Source organism: Labrus bergylta, chromosome 3 (assembly GCF_963930695.1).
Source record: "Labrus bergylta chromosome 3, fLabBer1.1, whole genome shotgun sequence".
In the NCBI taxonomy this organism is placed as follows: domain Eukaryota; kingdom Metazoa; phylum Chordata; class Actinopteri; order Labriformes; family Labridae; genus Labrus; species Labrus bergylta.
In genome coordinates, this window is record NC_089197.1 from 17,400,769 (window position 1) to 17,425,274 (window position 24,506).

Here is a 24,506-nt window from a genome sequence, read left to right on the forward strand (position 1 = left end):
CTCACTGACCTTTATCTCTGACAGGAGGGAATGACAAGAGTGTCAGAAGCATCCGTTAGCCAGACGGCGACCAAAGCTCATTATTAATCAGCAGGTTTGATGTACTAATGTCAAGATGTTGATAACTGATGAAGGTAAATGTCACATCACTGAGTCTATGTGCATACAGTGTTTGTGTGTGTGTGTGTGTGTGTGTGTGTGTGTGTGTGTGTGTGTGTGTGTGTGTGTGTGTGTTCTGTTTGTGTGTGTGTCTATTCAAATGTGATGCATATTTGTATGCTGTGTACCTTCATTTGAAGTCTGCAGGTCGTGTAGGTGTTCCCAAGTGGGAATGTTGAAATTAAATGAGCCAGATGTTTTAAAAAACATATGATAAGCAGCATGTGTGGGAAATAATTCTATCTTCTTTTGAACAAATGAAGAATTTTTACAATTTTTAAAACAAATTTTTCCGAATATGTTTTCATCGTTTGCTCAAATAACATGTTTACTTCCTTTTCCTCTCTGACTAAGGCTACACACCGGGTTTAAACAACGCCGGGACAATCACCTGCCTTGATGAAATGTCACCAGTGCCGCCAGAGATAAACCCAGCCATTAGCAGCTTTCTTCATTAGCCCAATTAAATGGCCCTCAGGAAATGCACTGATAGAAAGCGTATTTGCAATGGGCTGCTGGTGAACAGCTGCATTAAAACACAATTTCGTAAATTAAATTTCAATCTAATGGCAATGGCCTTTCTTCAGGTGGTAATAAGAGAGAAAGAGAGAGAGAGAGAGAGAGAGCCCGCACTATTTAACCGCTTTCTAAAATGATCTTTTACTTCACTTCTTTTTTGTCTTCATCTTCATCTTCTTCTTCTACCTCTTTCTTCTTCTTCTTCTTCTTAATAGTAATAATAATAATAATATACATGTTTCACTCTTCCACCACAGAGAAATCCAAACCATGAAGATGGACAGCGTGCAGTCTGGGTGGGAGCTTTTTCTCTTCCACCTCTGTCGGCTACAAAAGAAAGAAAAAAGAATCAGAGCTGACTTTTACACATGGAGAGTTTTTCCAGCAGCAAACTGTCACCTCTGTCACCGCTACTCTCTGCCTGCCTGTTGTTTGTCTCCCACATAAATTCTTCCATGTTACCTTCTGCTTCTCCTCTCTTCTTTTGAACACCATTCAACTGTTTTCAGTGTCAGAGCAGGAGAAGTGTCTTATTGTTGACTTGACTATGCTTTGGTTTAGCACTAGTGAGATTCTTGTCCTACACATAATTCAAGTTATTCTTAGTCTTTGTATTTTTGTTGAATGAAGTGATAGTGGCACTTAAGGGTACAAAACACATAATGATTTCAAGGAAATTAGTCGTCTTCATTCATTCTGTGAAGACGTAAGCCGTCTACATAAGTATACACCAGTTAACAGCCCCCATGTGTCTGCTGTCTGACTGCACTGAGTTATTAATAGTAATCCTCTGCTACAGGTGACACGCATATGACATGCTGGATGAGACCCATGCACTGTATATGTTAAGCACTGAATCCAACTGTCAAAAATATAGTTCCTTACGATTGAATGCCAGAGACATATCATTCATGTGAATTGAATCCCTAATTACCCTAATTCCACTCTTTTACTTGTTAATAAGGATCAGTTTTTTTTGTCTTTTTACACTTTTAAACATATTTCTTATGGCTTCAGTTTTTTCTCTGTTGTTGGTTTTATTCATTCTTCTTAGTTTCTATTTTATTTTTTGATACTGAAATCAAAAATTACATATTATTATTCATGTGCTCATTTGTAGCTGAGCTAGTGCAAATTCTGAACCATCTGCATGCGTTGCAGTGGGTCAAGTGGGTCAAGTCCTCGTGTTTGAAGATGTCCCTTTTAAATAAAGGCACTTGACTTGACTTGATTTACATCATTTTATTGGTTTTAAGTTAGGATTCTATTTTAAACTATTTAATCAGATCATGTTTTGTACAAACTCCTGCTTTAAACAGGAAGTGTTAACACTCAGAAGTAGAAAACAGGAAAGGACTTTATGAATTAAAAAAAACTGGACAGCAGTACACACCGTTAGACAACCTTTCCTCCAATAACATTTCACTTCATTGTAAACATGAAAGGATGAAAAGTGGAGAGAGTAAAAAAAAAAAGGAAGATCTTAAAACAAACTTGGCACTTGGCATTATCGCCATTTCAATCTCAACGTCACCAAGCCAGATGTAAAAAGATAGGCCAGGAGGACGGCTGGAAAGCCAAGTCAGACATCAATGCATTGACCTGTTCAGATGGCCCACCAAAGACGGTGGAACTCACTTAACTGTATCGGTCCGAAATGTTTCTAATAGAGGTAAATACTAATGAGCTTGGTCAGGGTTTACAGCATGAGCCGAGGGAATCCATCTACGATGTCCACTACACAGCTTCTATTTGTTTCTGTCTTGGCAACAGAGAAGCTTAAATCCCTGAGCCGACCTAGCAGCGGCATCAAGCCTGCAGAAAAACAATGGTTTATTTAAGGAGGTTGACAGACACAATGCAACCCACATGCACTATGTATTGAGTCTGTCTGTGCACTTTGTGTATCTTTAATAGTGTGAATATGTTGTATATATCAATCTTATTGCACAGGATGAATGTGTTAAGCTGTCAAAACACAATCGGCATCAGCTCATGTGCAGTCCTCTTTTCATTTGCTTGGCTACAACTTGTTGCTTGTAAGACATACTTCCCGATCAATATTCATTGTGTAACTGATTTTATCTCATCACGATCCTTATCCATGTGTTTGTGAGCCATAATAGATTTCAGCTGGGGGATCACAGGGCCAAAGATTAGCACAGAAAAGATGCCTTTTATTTAATTTATTTGTGAATTGATCATTTAGATGTTTATAGGCTGACCTGCTGAAATTAATTTTCTTGAAGCATTTTTTTTTACAAGTACATTTCTTCTTCTGAACTTATGCCTTAAATGAAGATGTTCTATGCAAGCTGTGGATGCATACGTTAGCGATCTTAGGAGGCTCTAAGTAGAATAACCATCTTGTGAGAGAGAGTGAGAGATGAATTGCAATCTCATACAGCTTTTTAGCATCACCTCGAGTATCTGTAGAGCCACATTACGTTTGGACACATCAGACTAGACACAGGAAATTGGTGTCGTGATGAGAAGCATGCTCATGGTTAAGCCAACAGTGTGTCTTTTTTCCCCCTGAGGTGCAAATAATTACCTCTCCTCTCACCTGCAGAGCCAGGTATCACGCTGAGACAAGAAGATGAGCCCCCTCTGGCAAAGGCGGGCGTTAAAATCAAATGATCAAACATCAAATGATCAAACACCAACACACACAACACAAGTGTTGATCACCATCGATTGCATAAAAAATGTCCATCAACCATCTGCTCCTCAGTCTCACTGCAAAATACTGCGTGTTCATCGCCTGAGTTTTTAACACCACATCTTATTTGATCAGATCAAACTTTATTTTTCAGACAGTTTCAAAACCTGTCGAAGAAATCAAGCATCACAGTCATTGTTGTTAGAAACACTTTGCCTGCAATGCTTTTGCTTATTCATTTTGGAAAGATTAATCAAAAGAACAAAAGGTGTTTATTAGATGGAATAAAAGTGGAGCTCCCCTGACAAAATATACACACACACACACAAAATCGTTAATTTACACTTATTTGTAGAATATTATTCAGCTTTTCTGAAGCCTAAAAGTCTTCATTATTCATTAAAGTTTATATTCCACATGTGCATTATACAATTACAAATTTGCAAACCAAAGTATTAATTGTATATATTTTGATGACTACATTAAGTCGAAGAGTTATTAAAGTGTTTGATTTAATTGTTTGCACTCATGGTTTACTGAATATAAACAGCTTATAACTAATATTGTATGAAATACTTAAGGCCGTACCTTAAGAAGAGCACATAAATCATGATTTTACACCTAAAGATCAAACTGAGTCAGAATAAACTTTTGTGAATCCCCCTTTTTCTTTTATAAAATGAACATTTTTGTCATTTTTTGCCACATTTGTGATGTGGTCATTACTGAAAAATTGGTAAACTCAACACAGATAATGTCAGACTTAAGGAAAATCTTCAAATGAAACCATCAGCCTTTGAGTAAACTGCAATCTCATCTTCCACTACAGACAGTGACTGACATTGTGGTCTCAATCTGGAACATACCATCTGCTCAAGTGGTCACGGGGGGGGGGCTCAACCGGTGCAAGAGTTTCAAGAAAACTAAATTAAAAATAAACTAATTTAGGTTCCACAGAAAAGGAACTCTTTATATTGAAATTTAGCTGTTTGAATTCAGCTCTGCTTACATGACTTCTATGAATAAATTGCCTCGTTAGGATACAATGATGCACACCTGTTTTTATAATGTTAAATAATTGGATGACTGAAACAAGCTTCTGCTCTTATTTACAATCTTTACTGATAAGGAACAACAGAATGAAATAGACATTTAACACATTAGTAAATGTAATGTTTAAAAACAAGGCCGGGCTATGAAACAGATGCTCCTTATTAGTAAGTACAGTAAGTAAGTTATTCACATATGGTAAATGGACTTGAGCTTATATAGCGCTTTTCTAGTCTTCCGACTACTCAAAGTGCTTTTACACCGCCTGTCACACCCACCCATTCACACCCTTTCACACACTGATGGTAGTGATCGCTATGTAGGATCATCAGAAGTAACTAATCCCATTCATACACCACCACAATTCAGGGTTAAGTGTCTTGCCCAAGGACACATCGGACATGTTGCTCAGCTGGGGATCGAACCCTCGACCTTCCGGTTGAGAGGCGATGAGCCACAGCCAACTGAGCCACAGCCGCCCATATAAGCAATATTTCACATATAAGTGCAAGAAAAAGTCATCTTATGTCTGAAGCCTCCTCTAATCACCAAATCTGACCCAACAATTACATGACTAAAAGTTTTTGAAGCAAAAAAATAAAAAATGAAAGAAGAGAAACCCAGACCTTTCCAGGAGATTAATACAACATATTTCTTGGCATAGCACGTAATAGTGTCTGTACTTGTCTAAAACTGCTCCTCCGTTTTATCTAATTCCTCTGTTTTAGAAGATAAAAGGCAGAAATAAGAACATGGACTACTTTACATCAAAATGGGTCAAAGTGATTTTCTACAGAGGAGAAAGAATCATATGGGTCACTGCATTATTTCTGGAAATTCAGTGAGAACAAGTGTTGTAGGATTGTTGAAAATTACCAACCAATTTTATATAGGTGACCTCGTAGAGTGTCTATATTTGGGTTTCCTTGGGCTTACTGTATGTGGAGGGAGTGGATTATTCTCTCTCTCTCTCTCTCTCTCTCTCTCTCTCCCTCGTTTTCACATCTCATCTCACTTCATCTGGACTTTATCGTCTCTCTCTACATGGTTGCCTGTCTTTGTTAGTTGCTCGTTAAAAACACTATGCTCACTATGAAAGCCCCGGCCCTCAATCGTGCTTGCTAGCAAACAACAAGTCATCCTTAAATAAACACTTAATTGCCCTATTTTTGTCAACAACTGTGATAAGCATTGTCATTTTGATTCCAAGAGATTGCAGATTTGGAAAAAAGGATTTTATATTGACTCTTTGATGTTTGGCTTGACTTGGACTCAACTAGGCCAGCTCAGTTTGTCTAGTGTAAGGGGATTTTGACTTGAGGGACGGTCACAGTCTCACCCACAGCGGCTGAGCGTCTCTGTCTCTTCCTCTTTATCTCCCCCAAGGCCCCCCTCCCCCTAGCTGCTATCTCTTCTTTCTCTGTCTGTGCACAATACCATCCACCGACCACCTCTTCTTCTCTCTGTTCCTTTTCTCCTTCTCTCTCTGTCTCTCTTTCTCTATGTCTGTCTCTCTCAGTGCCCTCTGCCTCGGTCACCCTGTAGCGAACAGGTGTATCTGTCCCTCTCCTGATGAGTTTATTACTCTGAAGTGTCCCCACAGTCCCTGCGGACCCCCTGCTTCCTAATACGCTTAGCCCTTACAGCTTATGTCAGCCAGAGTGGGTGGTCTGATATGCTCTACTTGATCAAGGCGTCCACATCAGGGTCCATCTGGTCTGCAGTCACTCCGGTCAGCTTGTATGTCAGGGAGTAGACACGCAGACAGACAGACTGACAGCTACCCAGAGTAGCCCGCACCCACACCCATTAAAGGTGACGAGAGTGACACTTCAGCATGGTACCAGGGTGACCAGCTTTCCAGACCTGCATGAGGAACATTTCTAGGCATGACCGCACAGGTATGGAGATTAATGCAGAGTGACTCAGCATGGTTTCTTCAACACATCAACACTCTGCTCTCAACAGACATGAAGTATGAGTCTAGTGTGTATACTCACTGAATGCCAGTATTACCTAATTCTCTCTCAGAAGTATTTTGAATGGATTCACATTTCAGTGCGTCAATGGGCTTCAACTTAAATATGCAAATGTATTCTTCTTAAAATTGAAAAAAATATACATTTTCGTTGAGGAAGGTCCCACACCCCCACTAATGAAATCAGTATGAAACTTTCTGATTCTTAAATGTAATCTGCATTAACTGAGTTTTTGGCCACCAGAGAGGGAGAGAAGAATTGAATTTACGTACACATATCTTTTCTCTTCTTTTTAAACCTTGATAGAGGGCAGATGCTTGAAGACTGATCCAGCAGATATAGAGCAACATTCATTTAGAGATGTGTTTTAAGCCACCTTACACTTTTGAGTTCAATATTGACCGCCATTTGGGGCCTTGTGGGCTAGGGGTCAGTGTGCGTCACATGCTAACAGGCTAGTTTTCCATTTTCTGTTGGGTAGTGAGCGACTGGCTATATTACACATATCCAGCAAATATGGAGAAACATTAATTCAGGAAGGTCATACTGGCCTTTTAAAACTAGGATATTTAACATGTCATCTCCTTTTAGCTATATTTTGGTCTCCACCAACTCCTGGAGGAAACATTTGGCCTCCTTTGCCTTAATAATTCACTATGCTAGCATGGCTGATTTGATAATTCGGCTGTGGCATACGGTGGCTTTATTAGACACTTAATATGGAGCAATATTCAATGTTTCTTGCCACCTGATGCTATAACATTCAAAATTCCCACTAACTTTAGCTCTGGTGTGGTCTCCACCAACTCCTGAAGGAAACATTTGGCGTCTTAGTGGCTAAATGCTTGACTATGCTAACAAGCTGGTTTGCCATTTGGCGATGGGAAGTGAAGATACAGTTGGTTTATCACAGTTTTATTTCTCTGAAAACAGCCACCTGCTAGCTGTATATTAAAACTAAACTGTTTTCACATCACACATCATCATTTGATCCAGTGTTTCTACAAAAAATATTGATTATAGCAGCTTCGAAGCCATACATCATGGTGTGTTTCAGGGTATGACATACATTTGCATTATCAAAATATAACTAATGGTAAAATTAGAACGGAATAAAGACAACAAGACAAAGCCAGGACACTCTACAATGTTACAGCGATTTATGTCACAAGGTCACAGCGTTCATCGATTTCAGTGACAGACACTCTTTATTCTCAGAGATTGAGCTTGTACCTCACCACTCTTTTTCAGTATATAAATAACAGCAAGCTAACATATGTACTTATGAGTAATTTGTGTGCTGTGATCCTGGACAGCACCGGCAAAACAGGAGGTAAATGTTTTTGCTACCTGTCAACCGAGGAATGATCCCACCCTCCACCCACCCTGTCTCCTTCGCTCCGTCTTTCTCAGTCTTCTGCATCTTTTTTTTTGTCTAATTCTTTACATGCAAACGCTTCCCTCCCTTATTCCCACTTCCCCATCCCCCACCACCGCCTTCCCACCAGGAGTTATCAAAGGGGTTGAACACAAGACAAAGACTGCACCCCATCCCCATAGAGCAGAGCGGTGCGTGTGCTTGGATATTTATCATGCTGAAGTGAGAGTGCAGCACCTGATTCGCTCAGAACTGCTGCGAGTCTTTGTAGAGTCTGGGGGCCTTGAAGTATGCATATGGGCTGTGTTCATCATCAGTAAGTACACAACAGCAGGAGACAACCTTGTGACTCTGTGACGTGCCTACAGGTGTTACTCACAGTGATGTGTCACATGCAAAATAACCCCGGCAGTGCTGCTTACATCCAGTACAAATCCCACAAGCATCAGAGTTATTTACGGTGTGTTATTTGTTGCAGCAGAAGCTGCTCTGCACTCCCACAAGATGAATGGACTGAGAAGTAATAGCTTATTTACAGTGATAAGTTGTATTCAATTTACCCTGTTTCCATTATCCATTCCCGGTGTTTTTCACATCCCCACAGTCCTCATCAATTATAAAACTTGACTTTGCACCGTAATTTAATGTTTGGTTGTCCATGGCAACAACACACTTTTTCTTTCCTCATGCTGTGGTTTTGAAGATACACACAGCTCACCACAAGCCGAGCCTTTGAATTGTTTTATTTTTCTTCTTCTTTTAACTACACTAGTTAACTCATCTACGCGTTATTTTAGACTCCCAGTGAAAATGTTTAATTCATGTGTTTAACCTTAAATGGTTCAGGCTGTACACAAAAGAACATACAGCTGTTAGTATAGGGTGGGAAACACATTAGCACCATCTAGTGGTGAGTTAAGAAGAGCCTTGTTGTCCCATTGCATGATTTCACATGCTTAGAAAATAAATAAATTAAGACTCATGATTAAAGATATATGAACAAATGTATGTTTAAAGCATATTGTTTGTATTTTTTGGGGAAAAAATGCACATACCTATTACATTTCTCAATTTATCTACCTGTCTGTCTGTCTGTCTGTCTGTCTGTCTTGCAGATCAAGTACTCTGATTAAGAGAAGCCTCGTTCTAGAGCTAATTAAAGAGATAATAAGGAATTTTGAATGTCAAGTAAATTATGATTTCACTTCCAGCATGTTCATATAATTATCACCAAATGTGTCCTTTTTAAAAATCCTCCTCTACCTGTTTGAGAGTGCCAGTGCTTTATGCTGCATATAATAGATCAGCCCATTTACCAGACCATTTAGAGACTACTAATAAGCCCTGCTCATGAAGGTCATAAACCCGTCTCCAAACCATCCAAAATCAAAGATACAAAAGTACAAATCCAGCCTGACTGTGCAGATGTCGCAGTATTCACACCATGTGATTTGTGAGGATTTCTCTGATTCGTGTCACTTATTATGCCACGGGTGTTTCCATGACCGAAAGAGAAGTCTAATTCCATTCAAGGGTTCACATTTCTGTCCTGTAGAGTTGTATTTGTCTTTGGTTAGAGTTTGCTTGTGTGACTGCGAGAGTAGACAGAAGTTCAGCAATGTAAATTGAATATCAGTCCGGGCTAATGTTAAAACCACTGTCTCTTTCCACTGGGATGTATTTTTTTCTTTTGTGGCATTCATATTTCTTTGCACACTCTTTGTTTGAGGAATTAACTGTCCAAATATATGCTTATTAAATAATGCACTAAACACATAAAAGTCCACATCTGAAGAAGCATTGGTTATTTATCCATAAAGTAGAGTTTAAGAACGTGTCCAAAATATGAATGTGATTCTAATTGTTGCTCACTTTGTCCCAGTGTTTGGTGAATGTAAAGTGATGTGCATGGTGCTGCAGGTTCATTTAGAGCTTGGGAGCTTTGAGGCTCAAATTTGTCTGCATTTGTATGTACAAGAGGAAGTCATTGTTCAAGAAGATATTCAAGGTATCATGGTCAAATGTACGCTGCTGTGCATTACAGAAAGGTTAAGGCACAAAACAAAGAAAGTCTTTTTATAACTTCTCTTTTTTTTTTTTTTTTTTTAGGTTGTAACAAAAATACAATAAATACAATGTGCAGTTCCTGAATTCACTTTTGATTAAAAACAAAAAGCAGCTGTCAACTCTCCCCTCTGCAGTGATGCTCTAGTACAGTGGTTCTCAACTGGTCGCGCCTCAGGACCCACCACCAACTCCTTCATGAAAAATTGTGACCCAAATTTCTGATATTTTTCAATCAATCAGGTTTATTCAATGAAATAGTGTGCAATTTGGACTTCAAGAAGGTACAAAGTGTGATAGAACAAAGAAATCAAACGAAAAATAAACTTGTTTAAAAAGTGCTTCATAGACTTTCTGACACAATTTTTCTTCCAGGCACACCTTTGCCACCCACTGAAAACGGTTCCGTGACCCACCTATGGGTCCCGACCCACCAGCTGAGAACCACTGCTCTAGTATGAGTAATAGTAGAAGAATGGCAGTTGTTTTCCACCAGCAGCCTTTATATCAACTCACTAGTGTTTCAGCAGTTTCATCATTTTTTGAAAGAGAAGTCAAACTGACTTCAATATAAAGTACTGTTTAATTTCTTATTCTTGTCTAAACATGACATAAATCAATGTGATGACATTATCTGCCTTATCTAATTTGTACTTAATGTAGCCTTCTTTTTCTCCCGAACAAAGGTGAAAAAGCCATTATCCAAAGAAAGAAAAACGTCCTCTGACAGATGCAGTATGACACAAATCTATGACAGAAATGAATTGTTCATTCAGTCATTTGTAACACACTAACAGAGTTCTGTTTTTCGCCAGTTACCATAATGTTGTTGCAAAAAATGCATTATTTTCCCTACACTTTGCAAGGTTAGGTGTAAAACAGCTTTTATGATGATGATATGAATTAAATGAGTAATGAATTACATATATTCACTTCTTGAAGTAGACCTGTTGGGGTGATGTTGATTCATTCATCATCTCTGATGTTTTCGGGCAAGATAACGCTGGATTACCAATATTCAGAAACTATGTAAATGCACAACGCCAAGGACATTTTATGATAAGGGAGAAATGGGATGCTGCTGTAGTCGACATTTTGGACGGATTCAGACTGACCATGGACCCGGATGATGATCTCTCTATGAATCTCTGCTGCTGTCTGCATACAAAGTTTTCCTCTCACTCTGAGAAACATGGAACAATTCCAAGCCCCATATTATATGACTGTTTTCCTGCTTTTATACCTAAATAAAGGCAAGATAGATTCAACGCAATAGCTAAATCACATTTTCTATCCAATGCAACTGAAAAAGGTTACTGTTCTGCAAATGATCTCAGTATAATGATAGTTTTGGAAGGGAATTTCAACTAAATTGTTATTACTTGTAAAAAAAATAATAATAATATGAATGAATATATTGTAATAATATTATTGAATTGGCTTTTTGGGATACACTTGATACAATTCCAGTTATGGTTTTACAAACATACCACTGTGAGTCATGAAACTGTACAGGATGAAAATGTGACTGTAAATTTGTCTTTTTCCCGTTCTATTTTTTTTCACTATCCTTTTTCCCATCTCCAGTGCTGTAATACCTGTGCTCAAGGGCACATTTGAAGCATGAGTAAACATAGTTATTTCTGGACCCAGTGTGTAATTGTAGTCATCTGCCAGGACACAAGGAAGAAGGAGGCATGAAAGCCCGGTGTGACTTTTTTTCAAAAGGGTAATTTTGGGCAAACTTCGACAGTAGGAGACACAAAGAAAGAGAAATATGTAAACCAAGAGAAAAGTGAATAATGTCATGCTTTCAATAAACACGTGGATGATAAAATTGTCATTACACATTTATAATCTTTCTTTATTTTTTTATCTTGGTGGTGTTTCTGACAGTATTTGTTGAGATTCTGAATGAATCCTATACTTCTTGTTTCTTTCTGGACATGTTTTTTGTTTGTGGACAGCTGTGGTATCAAGCTTAGATTTTCAACGATAGCTTCTGCTTTTGTGTTTGTTTTCCGGTTCTGCCTCCTGCACAGCCTTCAACAACAAGCACGGAATACGTCTCATGTTTTGCTGGATAAGTAACAAAAACAACCTTCAAAACAAGCTTCAGAATGTGTTTCTGCAACCACATCAAAAATGTGACGGTTAATGGAAGAACACCATCTTTGAAAGGACTCCAAGTGCATGAAACAAATCTTTATTAGCTTTGACATCCAAAGAATGCCCTGAAAGAAGTCCACTTCAGTCTGTTTTTGACACTTTGAATCCAGATAGACTTGCGTAAAGGGCATTCGCCTGAGTCAAAGAAACACATGACATCACAGCTTTGTATTAGTGGCACTCAATTCTTCTTTATGCCATTGTCTCTGAAGCAGTTGGTAAGAGGTTCTATGAGAACATCGCAACAGCACGACTGGGCTCTTAAACTGTCTTTCACTTGTACTGCATTGAGACAGGAGTTTGCTGCTTCAATCCCAGCATAGCCCGCTGTTTGGCTAGCGCTGCCTGGTTGAACTTCTATGTGTGCCTAATCTGCCAGCTAGCGCAGTTTAAACTGCATTAAGTCTTAAGTGGCCGTTGCAGTGAAGTCATGCCAAGGCCCCCTACTGTAGTGCTCTCCATGGTGCTGATCTGGTTGCTGGGGTTGGAATAAGACCTGCCCTTATTGGAGTACATTGTTGTCGTACCAGTTAAGATGAAATGTAATCAAATTTGACGTCACCACAAAAAATGTTTCTTTTTTTTAGCAGTTAGGAGACACAGCAGCTGCTGTTATGTATATTTTTATAGATCAGTGTTTAATTTTCAATAAGCGAAACTCATGCATTCAATTGATTTTCTGCTCCCAGGCTTTTCAATAAAGCTTGGAGTCATGCTGAATATTGATGGGATTAAATTAATAAGGTAAGCTGTTAATTGATATTGGGCCAGCTGTACAGATGAAGCAGAGAGAGAGAAAAAGGGGAAAAGGAGGATGTGTACTTACGTGCTTAAAGACCTAAATTTGAGAATAAACTCAATTCCTCAAGTGTACAGAAAAGCTCTCAACAAAAGCATTCGTATAAGCATTTACACAACTTTATTGCAAATATTTATTGAAAAAAGTTAAAGTTCTAAAAGAGTTTTGAACTACATTCAGTGAAAACAAATCTTAATTACTGTGACTTTGTGTTGACAGTAAGATGAAAATGTGAAAAACTGCAACTGTGAAGAAGCAGGATTTATGATATATGCAGCCCTGATTAAAAATACTTAAAAAGATTTGAAAAGAGGATATGATGCATGTATATTACAAAAAACTGTATCTTTGTCATCCAGTCTTAAGTGTTTGTTTTTGTAGCAAAAAAAACCCTCATATGGCTATAGTGTCATTACTATACGGGGATGTAAACAGTAATTTTGGACATTGAAATCTCAGTATAAGAAATCAGTGGTCAAGCAGACCCCTCTAAATCATTCTATTGACCAAATGTTGCAATGTTGGCATACATACAGTTCATACAATGTTGTTTTCAATGGCTTAGCAGGAATCATACTAGTTGGTTGTGTTGCTATTACTCAGCAGGTCAGCGTTCAGGTGTGGTTTGAATATTTTTTTTATAGAAAATGTTTTTTTGTTTATAATGATGGTCTGGTGTGTGTTCATATGTTTATGCAACATTGTGCTCAGTGGCGATTCTTGAGTCAGTTGGGGCCCAAGTCAAAAATCAGTTGGGGGACCCTCAAACCAACTTTCAGCAGGGCAATGAGAGTGAATGCGGTCAGATGGGGCCATCTTAGAGAGGTTTCCTACTGTTACTGTAAAATTTGCTCATTATGGGTCGCTGCTTTAGTTTACACTTTGTCAGCCCTCTGGGGCCCCCTACTGGTCTGGGGCCCCAAGCAGTTGCCTGCCTTTCCTGTTGACAAGCAGCGCCTCTGATTGTATTATATGCAGTCATTCCAATAAAGCCCTTTGACGTGGATGGTTCAAAGTTATAGATGTTAGATGCAAACTAGTTTGAGTACCCCTCTTGTGAATATGTAACCACATCAACAACACAGTATTCACGGTGTAGCCTCAGGAGAACTGAATGCTTTCATGAGGAAGAAACTTATCTTCCTTAATGTGGAATAACACTGAAGACAGCCTCCATTTACTGAAGTGACTTTAACCCAATAGCATTACCCACACTCACAGATCTTGAGGTGCATGTGTAAGTCTATGAGTGCTTAAGGTTGTCCCACTGTCAGATCATCAAGTGCTTGAGTGTTCCGTGTTTCATGCAGTTTTGATGAGTCTGCATATCTGTAGACTGTCCTTACCCAGAGTTCATTGCAAACACAGAGATGTGAAGGACCCTCAATAAATGGCAACAATTGATTGAATATTGAAGAAGTGTTCAATAGAGAAAAAGAAAGAAAGGATGTGATGGGACAAAAACTGCAATTAAGTTTATTTGTGAGTGGCAGGTTAGGGATAATCACCTTTGTGGTTATTTATAGCGCATTTGTAGAGCTGTTGTTGTGTTACAGGTCCATTTTCGCAAATGATTAAATGGATTTTCCAACTTACAAAATGTTTCCACACTTATCATCACTGTAATGTAAGACACACACACATTATGCTTGAGATTGGCTTTCCTCTTCATGCCTCTTTTGTCAATGCAATGTGATGTCATGATAGTGTGTCCCGTTCCCTTATTTGTATACCATCTGAAGCTCTCGTGGACTCTCTTACTGCCTGACATCACTAAAGTTGTTAAGGTTCAGAGCTGACTCTTCAGGGTGGAGATTTGGATTGAGTCATTAATGATTGAAAATGATGATAATCCAGTTTCTGTCAAAGCAGCATAGAGCCATGCTACAGAATTGTAAAGCTGAAATGAAGAGTTCTTGCATAGACAAATTGGTCTGAAGTTGGGGGTTTTGAACAAAAAAAACCTTTTATACACGTAGATTGAACTTGTCTCTGGAGTAATCAGTACCACTGCAGCCCAATTGTTTGAACATCCCCTACATGAACTTAGAAATATATTTCTGGAATAGAACCATATAAATAATTTAGAAAAAGAAACACAACCAAATATAATCATTAGAGACACAGCTAATGAGAATGAATCTGGATCTAAAATATGTGGTTTCATAATTTTTAACTTCAAAAATAATTAATAATCTTTAATTTCCCAAACTGGATATAATGGCACTGTGGTGTGTTTTAGTTTATTTTGTGTTGTTTTTTTAACAATTGTCTATTTATTACGACTGCCTACTGTTAATTAAACTGAAATCAAATTCATGTTCCAATTTATTCCTTTGAAAAGCGTTGGAAGAATGCTCTTTGACTTGCAAAAAAGGTGTTTTTTTTTTCTTCAAAATGTTGATCTTTCTCTCTGCTTCTGTCTATTGTGATGGTCTGCCAGACAGTTTCTTAGCAACCGAAAAATACACATTAGCCCTCGACAGCAACATCCCCTCAAAGCTCAGCATCCCAGTCCTCACAAAAACATGAGCGTGCTCATGTTCTGCATCTGTTTCCCCAGGTCTTCTGCTAAAGAGTTAGAAAATGAGCCTCCACTTTGATGTCGGAGCATAATGCATGCAGCACTGTGAACACGTTACACATGTGGTAATGGAGAACAAAGCCCATGGAGGTGAGCCAGTCTGACCCTGGACTTCTCAATCCTCCTTTGCCTTTCTTAATACTACCTCCTACAATCAGTAGCACTTCTCATTAAAGGGCACTTCCCATTAGAGTGAGTCAGTCCTTGAGCGTCTCTGGCTACAAGGCTCAGGTTATTTCTCATCAGTCCCACACTGTATTCATTAGGTCATCTCTCCTCTTCTCAGATTCACCATCCTGAAACTAAAATAGTACGTAGACATGTAATCAAAAATGGAGTTTATTTTTTAAAAACAGCAACTATATATTGAGAAAAAGAGTCAATTTGGCCCACATCTATAATTAACATGAAGGAGTCTGTCTATGAAATACAACTCCAGTATTGATTCAGGCAAAGATCTGGGTTAAAAACACTAACTCAGATGCCTTTTTTGCGTGAAAGTTTCCTGCAGGTTAAATCTGAGATACCTTAGATGCTTTTGAGCTCAATTCCAGAAATACTCTGCAAAGATTGCCTCAAAAGCAATCACAAGAAACCTACAGGATGGCTGCCAGAGGCATAATTATGATCATATATTTCAAAGTACAAACAGATACGTTTGACTAAAGTGACTGAGCCACACCAAAATACTCTCAGCTATCTACACATCACCTGAACAATTAGCTACATAAGCTTTTTATACATTGGATTTTCTAAGCCAAATTGAACATTACATGTCACATGTTTTGAGTCCTATAGAAAAGTCTACTAAAAGTCACAAGCTGACGAAAAACAGTAAAAACAATTTTGAAAAGCTTTGCCATCTTTGCCTATCTATGTTAGAATAATCTATTGTTTAATATGCTTCACTTTTCTATGAGACAATCACACTTTGACCTCAAGCTTGTAACACAAAGACTCCAGCCTGCTTGTCTGCCAGTTGCCAATTTTTGGTCTTTGTGCAGATGTTGTAGCCAAAGGTGAACTAGCTTCTTTATTGTTGTTTTATTTAACAGGGATCAGCAACGAGACTAAAAAAACTGTTCATATGAACACTATACGCATGATTCAACCCCTCACCATACACACCAACATATCTAGACTTTCATTAAACACACTGACACATCTGTCAGGCTCTTTGCTAGCAAATTCCCATATTTTTAGATTTTATCTCAAACATTGGTTGCAAAAACTGCAGAATAGCGATCCAGTCTGTGATAAAGCTGGAAAAACTAAGAAGCCACTTCTAAAGAGGAAGCAATAAAAAGTGATACTGTGCAATGGAACCTCCACATTTGTGGCGTTTTGTGTAGATTTATTTTCAGCCTGACATTTACCTGGAAGTCCTCTCACAAAATTTGCCATGCTTTTGCTAGCAGTTAAAAACGATGTGCGTTTTTTATGTTAAGTCTTGATGGGCCTCCCCTTCATAACCCCCCCCACCACCATCCCAACCATCACCACCATAAAACCAGAAGTGATTTCATAATCATTGACTTCGCTTTGTTTCTTTCCCAAAGAAGACAACACATCTTTCTACAATTTGTAATTGGTTTGGGCCATTTTTTTCTCTCTTTTGGTAATAAAAGATGCACCAAAAAGAGGGAGGGCTGACTGTAAGGGGTCAGTCTCGCTCTCTCTCTTGACACACAACATTTACACACACACACACACACACACACACAGACACACACAGTATACACAATCCAACTGTTATTCCAAATACACTGCCACCAAAAGTAGGTTTCATGTTAATCATGAAAATCTTACAAAATCACCCGAAATCAGTTTTTGGGCACTTTGTTTTTAACAATTATTACTTTGTATCTGTCTTCTGTGATACACCTCTCCAGGATTATTTATAAAGCTTTATCACATTATTCGGTTTAACATTTTGATCATTGATGATTATGGTGCTCGCAACTCATCTTATGTTCACAAAAATGGGGCTATCAGAATTAAATTGTGACTGATGCAGAGGTGTTTGATGATTACATATTGTACCTCTTACTAAACAGGTTGACTGATAAAAAGTTGTTGTGCTCCTTTGAACTATACAGTTATCATTTGCTGCTCCTCCCTGGTCATCACTTGTTATTGTATTTTATGATCAATTAGAATATTATATCTTGGAAAATGCCCCCAAAAATTTGAATAAACCCAAGATATGTATGCCCAAATGAAACGATAGGTGGTCAGTGAAGACACCCTTCATCCCAATAATGCCCCTATTCCCTACTGATTAGTTACATAACCTACCTTATGGGCCTTGGTTGGCCCTGCAACCAAAACAGCATTGCACCACCAAGAGAGCCAGGCTCTGTTTATGTTATCTAACCAGGTAGTGGAAAGGTCGATACTACCTACCCTACCACATGGCCTCTTGTTGTACCCACAAATCAACCATGTAGACTGATGGGAAGCCAGAGTCATAACATCAACGAGGTTGACAAATGGGAATTTCCCTTCCATCCGGTCCCAGACACCTAGAGAAGTTCAAACAGTGAGCTCTGGCTTCCCAGAGCAAGCCCCCTTCATGCCAACATTTACCTCCCACCGCATCACACTCGGAACGTAGAGCCAGAGTGAGGTGCCCTGATCGGGGCTAGTGCACATCCCACCTGATCGGGCTGTTGCTGTACCTCCCCCTACATGAGGGAAGAGGGAAGAGAGGAGAACAGAGAGAGAGAAAAACAAAGGATATAAATGATTTTCTCCTACCTTTATTTTTGCCCCCAATGGTATTATTCCTTCTCTTCCAAATCCACTGACTGGCTTTAACTGCTTCACCTGACATCTACATCAGAAAAAGCCCATTAAACCTTCTACATCCCACTTCTACTGGACCAATTCTAGCTTTCCATCCAGGCTGTTGAGCTTCTGCCCCTAAACCTGCATATCTAAGCTTTTGTCCTTTCATATGCTTCCCCCACAGAGTCCTCCCAGGGAACCATCAGTTCTATAGAATAAACATCCTTTGACTCACAGACTATAACACTATGTCAGGCCTCGGGTTACTGCAAACTATTTCCGGTGTCATCACAAGATTTCCTCCAAAATCTACCTGCATCTGCCAATCATTAGCCCTTTTTGAAATGCCTGCTTAACGAACTACCCCCTTTGCCCTTTTCCTGCTGCTAAGCTTTTCAACACCTGTTTATGTCGCCATGTACCGCCACCTTGCGACATACTAATCTTACAACCTGACAGAATATGCCTCAAAGTAGCTACCTTTGAACACAATGGACACATTGGATCCCCATCTACCTAATATTTTAGGTTCTGGGGTGATGGTAGCACATCGTAAGTAGGTAGTAGTAGTATCAGGAATTTAAGACAACTACCCTCCGTACTCCACAGATCCCTCCAACTATGCTTCCTTTTCTCTACACTTCCCCAGTTTATCCACTGTCCCTGCTTAGCTTGAGTCCAAGTCGTTGTATGCCTGACAACTGACAACTTCCTCTTGTCGACGTACTTGCTCCATTACCAGCTTCCTCCTATCTCAGGGACCTACTCTGGGGCTTCTTATGCTTCCTGTACTGCTTGCTTGAGCATTTCCTCCCTCTAGTTGGATTTGTATATCTTTTGTATACAATGCTAGACTTAAACCAAAAAGGCACCTTAACCATTTCCTTATTCACAAATGAACTAACCTCACAAGCATTTCCACCTTTGATATCGGCCCTTCATAAAATGACAGTGGCCACATCAATCAAGGGTTGTTAACACCACGCACCTTCAACACAGCTGGGTGCCCTGACATATCTATCCTCTGCCTCATCTTTCCTAAACTTTTATATCTTTTCGCTATCATTCAGGTCCCCATTATACCACCTACCAAAACTATTTTCTGAATTTTCCCTTATAGGTGGCCATTGTAAAAGCTAGTTGGTAAATAGTACATCCTGCCACAATACTACATCTAGTTTCTGTCAATCTGTTGTGAAGTCTGCCGTACTTACACACATTCTATAATCCTTGAAGTATGCTTTCATTAAGTTTACATTCATGTCTGGCACTCACACACTGAAGAAGTCAAAAGCATTCCATATCAGGCTTTGCGGTACTGAACAGAATGCATTTGCTAGATCAAAAAATGGCAATAAATAAAGAACAGAATAAGAATCAGCCGCATTTACACATCCAAATAATGTGTCTTTAGAGTATAAACAAAGAATGTGAATAGAAATTATAAAGCAAGTTGACACCTTTAGGAATCTTCATACAGTCAAGGACTTTTGATTCTGTGTTCTGATGCACAGGGAAAGATTCAAAATGACGGACGCTCCAGGGCCTTTAAGTGATACTTAGAGCATTGCTCCAGGGCACAATGGGGTCTTGAGAGTTAAGTACGTCAACAGGGGAGAACACAAGTCAGGAAATAGAATACACAGCATTAACAAGACTGCAACGTACATTGATATGACCCAGCTTCAAAACAGTCCAAGATATATTCAAGTGATCAGACATCTCCAGTCCCTACGCGACAAGACTAAAATAAGTGTACATAATTAAAAAAAAAACCACAAAGAGCAGCTACAACAGGCTGCCAGTAACAAAGTACCATAACTGGGCCATAAGCAGGTAACAGGTCCATAAAAGAAGATAGACCACAGAGATAAACACCCTTCAGTTCCAGTTCATACTTAACAGGTTTAATACAAGTACAAACTCAATACACCAATCTAAACTGAATGGGTGTATATGACAGGGATGAAAACAAGGGAGCAGGCTAAATGGGACCTCAGCTGATTTATAGCTTCTCTTCTAACAATGAGGGGCCAGGTGTTTGGATGGCTGTAATCCGTGTCTCTCTGTCTCACTGTCATCCAAAATAAGAGGCTCTCTACTGTAAAGATGGCCTCTTAGTCCAACCGTGCATCTATTGGTTTATCTTTGCTTTTAAAAAGAGTTACGAGTGCTGTTATTGAGTTCTGTGCCTATTTTTGGTTGAAAATCACTTTCTTGTACCCTACTTTAATTTAACCCATTGTCTTACCAGGAATTTACCTTCTTCATGGAATCCAGAGTTTGATAAGTGTATGTCAACACACAATATACTCCCCTGAGATTTCCAGAGTATAGATAAGTCATAGGATGTATTGGGACTTTCTATTTAAGAAACCCATTATGTAGACAATATTGCTCATGCTCATGTGGTGAAAAGTTGTTAGGATATTTTTCGAGAACTGGAATTGTATACAGAGTTCTCAAAACATTGTTTTCTTAAAAGCATTGTTTTTATTATTCATAGGCCTTTGTCATACATCCAGCATAAGTAAAAGGAGTTGTTAGATTCAAGATTCAAGATTTCGTTGAAATTAAATCAACGAAAAGAAATACACAAGCCTGTCCAAATGTAATGTCATAAAGAAATTAAAAGTGACTGTGACAAAATTAAAAACTGATCTCAGTGAAGAGTAAAAAGTGGCCTGCTCTCCTCCCAACATATCTTCTGGTCTTAAGTGACAGAACAACACACTGTAAAAGATTTGATTACATCTGACTTCAACACGCTACCTAGAGTGGTGTACTGATTTTTGCAGACAGAATATATATCTATTTCATACATAATTTTCATCATGTTTTCTGTTACCTTTTTCCATTTTAAATTTGTTTAGGTTTTACTTGCCTTCTTACAATAAAGTCATCTGGGTGAAATTAAGTTCTTAAGATGAAACTGCCAGTGGTCTGGCAAATTTCATTGCAACAATGTAAGGGTATGTATCCTTGAGACTCACCCGTATGCATAGGGTTTCATCCCTTTATTCTCAGATGGTCACAGCTTTCTCTTCTTCCTTTAGTGATTATAAACATCCATGTACAAACAAATGAAAGCTATGTTTGAGTATTGGAACGCTTGATTTCTAAAGGCACAGGTGGGGCCCTTTTACTGTATTTGTCACCCTTTTTTCTCTACAAGACGTCAACCTTGTAGGCATTGGTACAGAATGCAATAGTCGTGTGTGCAACCTCTATCAGTCCACACCCAGAGAGACAATATCAAACCTGAACCAACAAGCATGCAAAGCAGAGATTTCATCTACTAAACTCTTTGTTTAAACTGCTAATATGAGACGCTCTTTATAACATGTTAAGATGAAGGCTTTTGGAAATTGACCAACATTGATTTATAGCAGCTGCAGGCTGTGGCAGAAAATGTTAACTCTCAAGTGTTATAATTATCTTTAATCTACAATAATCAGAAATCAGAAATCAATGTGTTTGGTCTTAGTCCAACATTTCATCTAATCATAGAAATCTGGAGATGAAAAAGAAGATGAAAAAGAAGATGAGAAAGAAGTATTGTTAGGTCTGAGTAAATGTTTGCTCTACAGTCATGTACTGTATTTTATACAACATGCTGGGGTGGAGAATTTTTTTATTTTAAGAGTCTTTTTATGCCTTCATTACAGAGATAGGACAGTGGATTGAGTTAGAGATCATGGAAAGAGAGTGGAGAATGACATGCGACAAAGGAGCCATAAATGTGATTGAACCTGGGCTGCCTGCTTTGAGGTCTGTAGCATTTCTACATGGGGCATGCAAACTAACCACTTGTCCACCGGCTCCCTGTAGAAACTGTGTTTTCTTCATTTTCTACACAACATTTTATTTAAAGGAAAGAACACTGAAAGTTGTAACAGAAAAATGTCCTCCTCAGAATGTAAACCATTATGTCACAACAAGGAGACAGAATTGAATGTAGCTTTGCTGTTTGTCATTGATTTCCATACCAACAGAACATCTAAAGAAGGATCTAAAACTTATCATAATGTCCTTCTTGGTCATCATTACCATTTAAAGCAAGGATTAATGTTAGATGAGGTTTGAAATTGTGGAAATTATACAAGAAAAGGACACTCATCTTAATGCATTTTTGGTTATTTAAACATGTTATGCATTCCCAAAAAATGGTTTGTATTTTATGCATGTTTTAATGCAAACTGCAACGTGAAAAGGTTTAGGGCAGTATAAGATTTACAACTATTTGATTGCAAATGTGAAATAAATACAAATGAATCCAATGACAGCTGAGAAGATTGTGTGTGCTCTAAAGTTGCCTTAGACACAAAGGGCCTGACTCTCAAGGGGAAATGTCTGTAATCCTGTCACATGCTGATTGGTTTTGATTCATTTGAATGACAGCACTCACCTCATCAGGTATAAGTTCATGTTTGTGTGCGCTCCACTTGAGTCTGAGTTGCATTCTAAAGGATGCTGGATGCTCATATTAGCATCCCCTGTGGAGGCCCGGCAGAGGCTTCCTGGTCATTTGCATGCAGCACTCACACTTACCTCCCCATGCTCAAACTGACTGACAAATATAAACAGGAAGTTATTATCCATTGGCACAACACTGTATACTGATTTACTCCAAATCTCTGCAGTGACTCTGTCTTAGGTAGCCTGCGGCACTCTGAGCCATTAGCAAGAGCAGTTTAATAAACTACTCTGTGTTCAGTTTTGAAGTAAACATTTCAAACTGTGTGCTTTTATAGTTGTAAAAGCCCAGCAAGGCAGTGATTTTGAAGCAACATGACTGTGACACACTTATTTATGAAGGCAGCGTAAAGGCTGAAGTGCTGCTGATGGAATAAAATGGACACCAAGAGAATTGGTGGGTTTAATGCTTTTCTTCATGGTGCAGCTAAAATAGCATAAAATAAATGATTGGATATACTGAACATTGTGTGATATGTGCAGAAAAGTATGGGAATACGAACAAAAGTAAGTGAATAGGGACATTTGCACATTGTGGTTATAGTGGCTCATGCACCCCATGGTTGTAGTTGGAGAGCCTGGAAATGGTCAATTGTGAATGGACTGTTATTGCATTGTGCTTTTTTAGTCTTCTGAACACTCTAAGAGCTTTTTACAGTACATGACGCATTTATTTGTTCACACCATAGTCACAGTCATTCATGATGGATGAGGAAGCTTTTTACAGGGCCCATCAGTATTAACAGATCCAACATGTTGTCGGCTATGTCATCAGGAGCAATTTGGGGACCTTGAAAAAATCTTGCTCAAGAACACTTTTACATGTGGATTGCAGGAGATTCAATTCAAAAAACTTTATTTGTCCCTGGGGGTAATTCAAAGGCACACAGAGCAGTAAATTAACAACAGTGATGGGGATGGAACCATCAACCTTTCAATTGATAGACTACTAACTCTAACATTGTGCCAATCTGGAAATAAAACTTAACAGCTCGGTCAAATTCTTTATTATTTGGAATAATTTTGTTTTTCCTTGGTTGGAGAGTTTTTTTTTGTTGTTGAAATATTTAATGTGTGTTTGAAATCGAACCTTTCCAAATATCCAACCCATCTCTCCATGGATATCTTTTGGGCAGCTAGCTATTTGCAGCTAGTTTGCCCTAGTTGGCTGCGGCAGATGTAGGACAACAGCTCTACTTTTAATTTAACTCCAGAGAATGTCCAGTAGATTGATAGCTTCTTTTTGCAGTCTTCTTAAACTGGGCATTATCCCATTTAGAGGTCTCTCAGACACTGCATACGTGTTTCAACTGTGCAATTCACACACCACATAATCAAACATAGCTCATGAGTTCATGTTATTATGTTCCTTTTAATGAGTGGTGACACCATCATGCTTGCTCATTAGCGTCTTTCACTTAGTTGTGAACTCTGATCTGTATCTCCACACCTCTGTTATTTGTCTATTGTCTGTTTGTAGATGACCATGATGTAAGATGTTTCTATTCATCATTATTGTTGTTGATTTACTCAGCAGTCAAGGCTGAATGTTTCTTTAAAAGTGACGTTATCCTGTGAAGGTTTTCATGCTTAATTGGCTGTTATTGTTTAGATGATTAGCCTCTAGAGCGCCACATGGTGCCTTTACATGTGTTAGGTTGGTCAGTGGGTTGTGATTGTTGTATCATTTAATCAGAATCTGGATCAGCTTCAGTGGCCAAGTATGGGTATACAGAAGGAACATGACTCAAAGCCTAACAGGGACACTTATAATAGACATGGAAGAATTATATAAGCATAGTGTTAGTACGGATTTTCATGAAATTCATTCATCTTGGTAACTTTGTGAAATGTATTATTCAAGTCTGTCTACCACC